Raw genomic sequence first — 7,265 nt, forward strand, 5'->3', positions numbered from 1 at the left:
AAAGCCATAAAACAAATGAAGCTGAAGCTGTCGTGGATGGACAAAGGGCTGCCACTTGCAGCGATGCGCCGTGGGTGGTCGAACGCTGTCTCGGAGTTGAGTTCCCTTGAACAGCATCTGTCTGGGAAACAGTGGATGCGAGCGATGGCCCCATTCTTTGATATGGACTGTTCAGGATTCCTCGATGCGCTATCACGTTCATGCACACAGCCCCCGGGCGAGCTCTCCACTGCCAGCCCTCTCTGGACTCCCCCTGCCTCACCGCGGCACCCCCCAAACCGACATTCTGAATCTGAACCTTTCCCTAACAAAGACTTCCTCCTCTTCTACCTAGCAGCTAAAAGTAGACTGGACAAGAATCCGAAAACCTGACATTTTCCATCATGACACTACAAGGAGTATGTATTAGTTCCCTGTTTCTGTATAACAAATTGCTCTAAAACTTAGCGTTTTAAAACAACACACACACACTTCATGGTGTCTGTGGACAGCTGAGCCGAGTCCCCTCTGCAGGGTCTCGAGCAAGGTGTCAGCGAGATGCGCAGCGGTGAACCGTGGGCTGGGGAAGGATGTGCTTCGTAGCTCACGCGGTTGTGGGCAGGACGGCCTGGTGCTTGTGGCTCACCTGCTCCTGGCCTGCCTCTGCGGTTACAGCCTCAGAATCTTTTGTGGCATGTGCCGGTGACCATTGTCTGGAGGTCACTGTCAGCTCCTGCTGGACCTCTGCAGCAGGGCAGCAGCACGCTCCGTCCACACGTGCCGGCAGAAAAGCGGCGGAGAGTCCGCAGCAGATCGGATGTCGGCGCCGCCACAAGGACGGTTCATCTGACCCCAGCAGCTTCGCCACATTCTACTGGCCAGAAGCCGTCGCTGGGTTCAGCCCACACTCGAGCGGAGGGGTGGGAACAACACATTTCTCCATCCTCCTGGGGGTGGCGTCTCCTAGGGACAGTCAGGCTTTGCATGGCACCAACCGAGACATCTAGAGGCCACTAGAGACAACTAGTGCTCTGCACTAGTTCCCTGGGCTGCCCTAACAGAGTGCCGCCAACTAGGTGGTTCAAACAACGTAAACTGATCGCCTCACAGTTCTGGAGGTCAGAAGTCCAAAATCTGACAGGGTTTGTTCCTTCCGAGGGCTGCGAGGGAGAGTCTGGTACCCTCAGGCATTCCTCGCGTGTCTTCTCCCTGCGCCTGCGTGGTTCTGTCTCTGCATCGGAATTTCCCCCAAGGATAAGGACACCGGTGGTGTTGGATTAGGGCCCACGCTAAAGACCTCGTCTTAACTTGACCATCTGCAAAGACCTTGTTTCCAAATAAGGTCATTCACAGGTGCTGAGGGTGGGGCCTCAACATCTTTGGGGAGGGGCAAGATGCAACCCGTGCCCAGCGCTAACACAGTATTTGTTTGCCGTGTGACTTCAACCATACTTACCTAGAGCTATGGTTTGGTTTGGTTTTTCCCAAAACATTTCACATTTTTTTAAAAAATTGGGGTGAAATTCACATAACATAAAGTTAACCATTGAAAAGCAAACAACTCAGTAATATTTAGTACATCATAAATATGATGCACAACCATTATCCCTACCTGGTTCCCAAACGTTTGCATCACCCCAAAAGGAAAGACTGCAGCCATGAGGCAGCTGCTCCTGTCCCCTGCCCCAGTCTCGGACGTTGCTGTCGAGGGACAGTTGTAAGTCACTGAGCTGACTCTGGCCCTCACCCTCATGTGCCCAGGTGGAGGTGGCTCTGGGCGGTTGGTAACACTGTTAACCCCTTTTCAGAGGAAAGGAAACTTAGTTACAGGGACGTTAAGTCACTTGTCCCTGGTGGGGTGGAGGAGCTGTTTGAACTGGGCCACCTGGCTCCTTGGTCCACACTCCTGCTCCATCTCAGAGGCCCGTTGACACTCCAGCCTTGAATAAATGGTGACAATGGCTTCCATCGTGACCACTGGTCCCTCCTCAGGCCAGCAAAAGAGACACGTTGGTCGAGGACGACATGTCCCCGCCCGTCTCTCTGCCCTCACAGCCTCGCCAACCTCCTCTCTCCTCTCTGACCAGCCACTGCGGTCTCTTCCAGGCTGCTGGGTGGCAGGGAACTTGCAGGAAGTCCCTCGGTGTCTACCGTCAGGGACCCCTGTGGGTTCCGCCTGTCCTAACTGTCACCTCCCACAGAGCACCGTAGCGCTGTATTTCACCTCTGTCCCTACCTTTCTGGTGTCACTCTGCTCTCTGGCTGTGCCCTGTGCTCTGCCTGGCATCTCCTAACCACACACCCTCTGACGTCAGCCACATCGGGGTCACCGACAAGCCCAGCCGGATCTCCCGGGTGGCAGAGCCCGGAGAACTCACTCCCTTTCCCGGGTCTCTGGGAACAGCCCTGGGTCTGGCCAGTCCTCCCCTCCTCCCACAGCAGCACCCAGCGTCACTCCACACCCTTCGACGCCTGCCTCCCGTTCCCATGGCTGTCCAGGCGCTGGGAAACCGGTGGCAGGAAACCCTCCTCCAAACCCGCCCGAGGCCTGGACACTCCACACTGGCCGCCCCGCCGGCCTGAGGAGGGGCCGCTGCTCAGGAACCACCGCTGACATCTCGAAATGCTGTCCTGCCACACCGGAGAATGACCGTGTGGGATTTTCAGGGCTCTTATCCAAAAGGGCTCCAGAGAGGAGGTTTCAGACGGGATCCCCTGCTCTGACATAAACTCCGTCTCCAAAGCCTCCACGTGGCACTCGGAAAATGACACGAGGGGACTGTGGAGAGAACACGCGTCCTCGGAGTGCCGGGCCTCCCTCCATGAAGAAAGCCACGGCGGTGAGAAGGAAATGGAGCTAGAAATCGAGAGCCGGAGGCAGCTTTGGGACCGCCTCGTCTATCATTCCTGTTGCGGGTGAAGTCAAGGGCCTGAGAAACGAGCTTGTCTGTCCCGGCCACCGGCCGGCTGCGCTGCCCGGGACTCCCGTCTGGCCTGTCCACCCGGCCTCCTCGACGGCCCAGAGCCCAGGCCTCGGGCGGGAGCCCCTCGCCCCGGACGCACTGTCCCCCGCCTGCCGGGGACAAGGAGGCCACAAACAGAGACGCTGCCGGTCGAACAAACAGCGACTTTCCCTGGTCCCGACAGCACAGATCCGCAAGGATATTTCCAGACGTGTAGATAAGCATTTCGCAACACAGAGTGCTTTTCAAGGGCGAATTTCACAAAAACGCCAGTCCATGAGGACATAATAGAGGGTTTTCAGAAAAAGAGGAAACCGGAATGGCTGAACATTTCTGCTCTCTTTGAAAAACCACAGAAACCACAGCAGGAACAAATGTGACAGATGAAGGCTTTCTGCCAAACGAGGAGGGGGGACAGAACTCTTCCCTTTATAGCTGAGACGGAGGCCAGTCCTCTCCCAAGAACGGGCTGTTCCCACGGCCACAGAACACACTCATCTTCCACGAGACGCTGGGGCGGCCCGCCAGCCTCCAGTCTGTGCACTATTGCGGCTCAGCGCTCACGAGGCAGCGCGACGAAGGGGAATTAAAAGTGGGAGCACAGTTCCATGTGACGTCATCCTGAGAACTCCCCACTCGGCTGTGACCACAGACAAGTGACCGCAAGAAATGGATCTATTTACTAAAAACCGAAGAGAGAGTTTGTTTTCTCTTATCAAGCTTTACATTAAATTCAGTCTTGTAGGAGATTTAAAATATCTCAGGAGCCACAGATTTGTTTCCAGCTCCTGTTGGGTGGGTTTTGGTTGCAGCCAACCATCCCAGCCAGCGGCTCAGCCGCGGTTTTGGCTGCTTGGAGGCAGGAATCCCACGGTACAGTCCTCGTTGAGTAGCGCCAACGTCTTCCAGCCCTACAGCTGATGAGCTCGATTTATGAGCTGATTACCATGGCCGAAGGAGACCCAAAGGATATTTTGAGAAATGGCTCATAAAACACATTCAGATCAACTAGAAATAAAAAAGATCCCAGGAACCACATTTTTTGGAAGCGCCAGCAGGAAGAAGGGGGGCTGAGCTGACATTTTGCACAGGCACCCCTCATTATATCTCACATTGTTTTTTCTTTACACCTTTCTTTGTCCATACCAACAGTAATAATTGCTACAGTGTTCTCAGAGAGATAACGATGCAGCTGTTTTAAAATGACAATATTTAAGAGAACTTCAAGAGCATTTTATCCAGGTTGTACTACAATCTTGAAGAGCCCTCTTTTGAGCACCAGTCTAACGTTGCAGGCTTGGAGGAAAAAATAAAAAGTTTGGGACAGTTGACCAAATTGTTTGTCCAGATCTTTCCCAAAGAAAACATGCTTCCATACTCAGCACCCCCCACATAGTCACAGAATTAGCTTCAGACCGTAGCATAGAGCAATAATAGATTAAAGAAGAAAACAACACGTGATTATCTCAACTGATATAGAAAAAGTATTCAGTAATGCTCAATGCCTATTAATGAAAAACAAATTCCTAGCAACATAGAAGAATTGAACTTCCTTAACTTGATAAAATTTTACACCAAACACTTGCAGCCAATCTTATTCGCGACGGAGAAACTTTAGACACATTTCTTGCTCAGATAACAATGCAAGAGAGCCCATTTTTACTGGAACTGTTGAAGCTATTGTCAGAGGCCCTGGCCAAAGGTACATAGAAAGAAAACAAAGAATCTAGGAATTGAAGAGGAAGAGCTAAAACCATCATCACTGCATGATCATCTACCTAGAAAACCTGACAGGCGCCACACACAAAGTATTAGAGCTAAAAAGATTGATCATCAAATTTTTGATTACTTGATTCACCTTCAAAAACCAATAGCATTTCTCTGTTATTCAGCAATACAACAAAAATTATAATAACAAAAAAGCAAAGTCCATTCATAAGGACAACACATTCTTAAGTGTTTAGAAATTAGCTTAACCAAAGTTTCTGTAGTGAGACTTCAAAATTATGATGAAGGAAATAGGTGATATAAATAAATGGAGGTATGTTCTACTTTTGGGTGAGATCATTTAATGTTATGAAAATGTCAAGTATTACCAAATTAATACGTAAATTCAATGCAATTCCAATCAAAATTTGTCCATTTTTTTTAAAGAAACTCATTAACTTAAAAATTATATGGAGAAATAAAAGTCCGTCAATATTTAAGTCGATCTTACAAAGGAGAAACAAGGAATTTGCCTCAACAGATATTAAGACATACTTCAAGGTTACAGGAAGGTGGCGTTGGCTCTAGAGTAACAAACATGTGAAACGGAGACTCAGGGAAACACAGCGCCATGGGGATTTAATGCATATTAATGACACATATCAGTGGAGAAAGGACAAATTCACCAGGCGATCCTGGGAAAACTGGCTCACTATATGGAGAAAAACTAAAGCGGGTACCTAGATCAAACCACATTTGAGAGTGGACTCTACGCAGATTAAAAATCAAGGTAAACTTATCAAGTAAATAGAAGAAAATGTAGCATGTATTTTTGTGACTTGGATCAGAAAAATACTTCTGCAACAAGACTCCAAGAGCACACACTGTATGGCTAAATTGATAAATTTGAGTACATAGAAAGTAAGGACTTGTATTCACAGAAAGACTAAGTTATGAGATGGCAGAATTGCAATGTCTAAAACAGACAAGGGATACACAGGTAGGACGTACAAGGGATTCTTACAAATCTAGTAGGAAAATGTGTCAATAAACAACAAAATGGCAAAAATATGAACAAGTAAATTATGAGGAGAAAACTCAAAAAGCTAAACAAAAAAGATGATTGCTCAAATTCATTAGCTCGTATCAGAAAAATGCAAATTCAAACAACTGTAAGAAATCACTCTACAACTATAAATAGCTGAGCATAAACTAAAAGCTGAAAATATGGAGTCATAGGACCCTGATCCACTGCAGAGAGAGGGCAGAGTTAACCAGCCAGTCCAAATCACCTGACATTAGCTGGTCCAATTAGATACCACACCATACAAGTCAGAAATTCTGTGCCTGGGTAGAGATCACAAAGAAACCTTGCACAGCTGTACGGGAGCATGCATAAAGATATTCACTGTGGCGTTACGTATGGGGTAGGGCATAGAGGCACCCAGGTATGTGCACCTGTGGCACATTACACTTCAATGGGGCAGACAAAAAGAATTAGGAGAATATTTACTAATATAAATGAATCTTACAAACACGAATCCTTGTGAAAAGTAATAAACAAAATAAAAGGTATATGAACATTACATGACAATACCATTTATACATGCAGTTGGCGTTCTGCATCCACGGGTCCACATCCATGGATTCAACCAACCACAGATTGAAAATATTCAGAAAAAAAAACAAAGGAGGTCTGTACTGAACATGGTCGGACTTTTTGTTCTTGTCGTTGTTCCCTAAATAATACAGCATAACAGCTATTAACACACTGTATTGGGTAGTATAAGTAATCCAGAGATGGTTTGAAGTACACGGGAGGAAGGGCATAGGTTACATGCATCACTACACCATTTTATATCAGGGACTTGAGCATCCTTGGCTTTTGGTTTCAGCAGGGAATCCTGGAACCGAGGGATGACTATGTTAAAAAATACATTCACAGAGTTCACCTTCCAGCACATTCTCATTAGGTTGTTTCAGGTCAACCATCCCAATGAGAAAAACTTTAACAGTTAGAAAATATAGACAGCCTTGGTCTGAAGAAGGATCCAGAAGAACGAAGCCAAGAGCACTGAGCCCAGCATCTGGGCTGCATTTGGCCTGTCCAGTGAGGGCCAAAAGCTGAGACTCCAGTAGAGTTTGTAGAAGTCCCTCCCATGTGGGGACAAAAACTGGTGTTCTGGGCCTAACCACCCGTGGGGAGGGACCCTTTTGAATACACCCAGCTTTCAGCTGGGACCCAGGACTGCCCCCAGCAGGAAAAGTGAGCAGACAATGGAGGAGTTCACACGGGTACCGCCCTCCAGCACACAGTCGTCTTAAGACCCTGACCAGCTGAGGGAATGTGCTTCTCCCAGAAACAAATCAATCAGTCAATCCATCTCTCTGATAGGAGATAACACTGTTAAGAATTTAGGAATATGGTTTGTGGCCAGGTGTGGTGGCTCAGGCCTGCAATCCCAGCCGAGGTGGGAGGATCACTTGAGGCCAGGAGTTTGAGATCAGCCTGGGCAACATAGTGAGATCCCGTCCGTACAAAACATTTAAAAATTAGCCGGGCATGGTGGTGCACGCCTGTTGTCTTAGCTACTCTGGAGGGTGAGGTGGGAGGAT

This window comes from Propithecus coquereli, unplaced genomic scaffold (genome assembly GCF_000956105.1).
Source record: "Propithecus coquereli isolate 6110/MARCELLA unplaced genomic scaffold, Pcoq_1.0 Scaffold295, whole genome shotgun sequence".
NCBI lineage: Eukaryota > Metazoa > Chordata > Mammalia > Primates > Indriidae > Propithecus > Propithecus coquereli.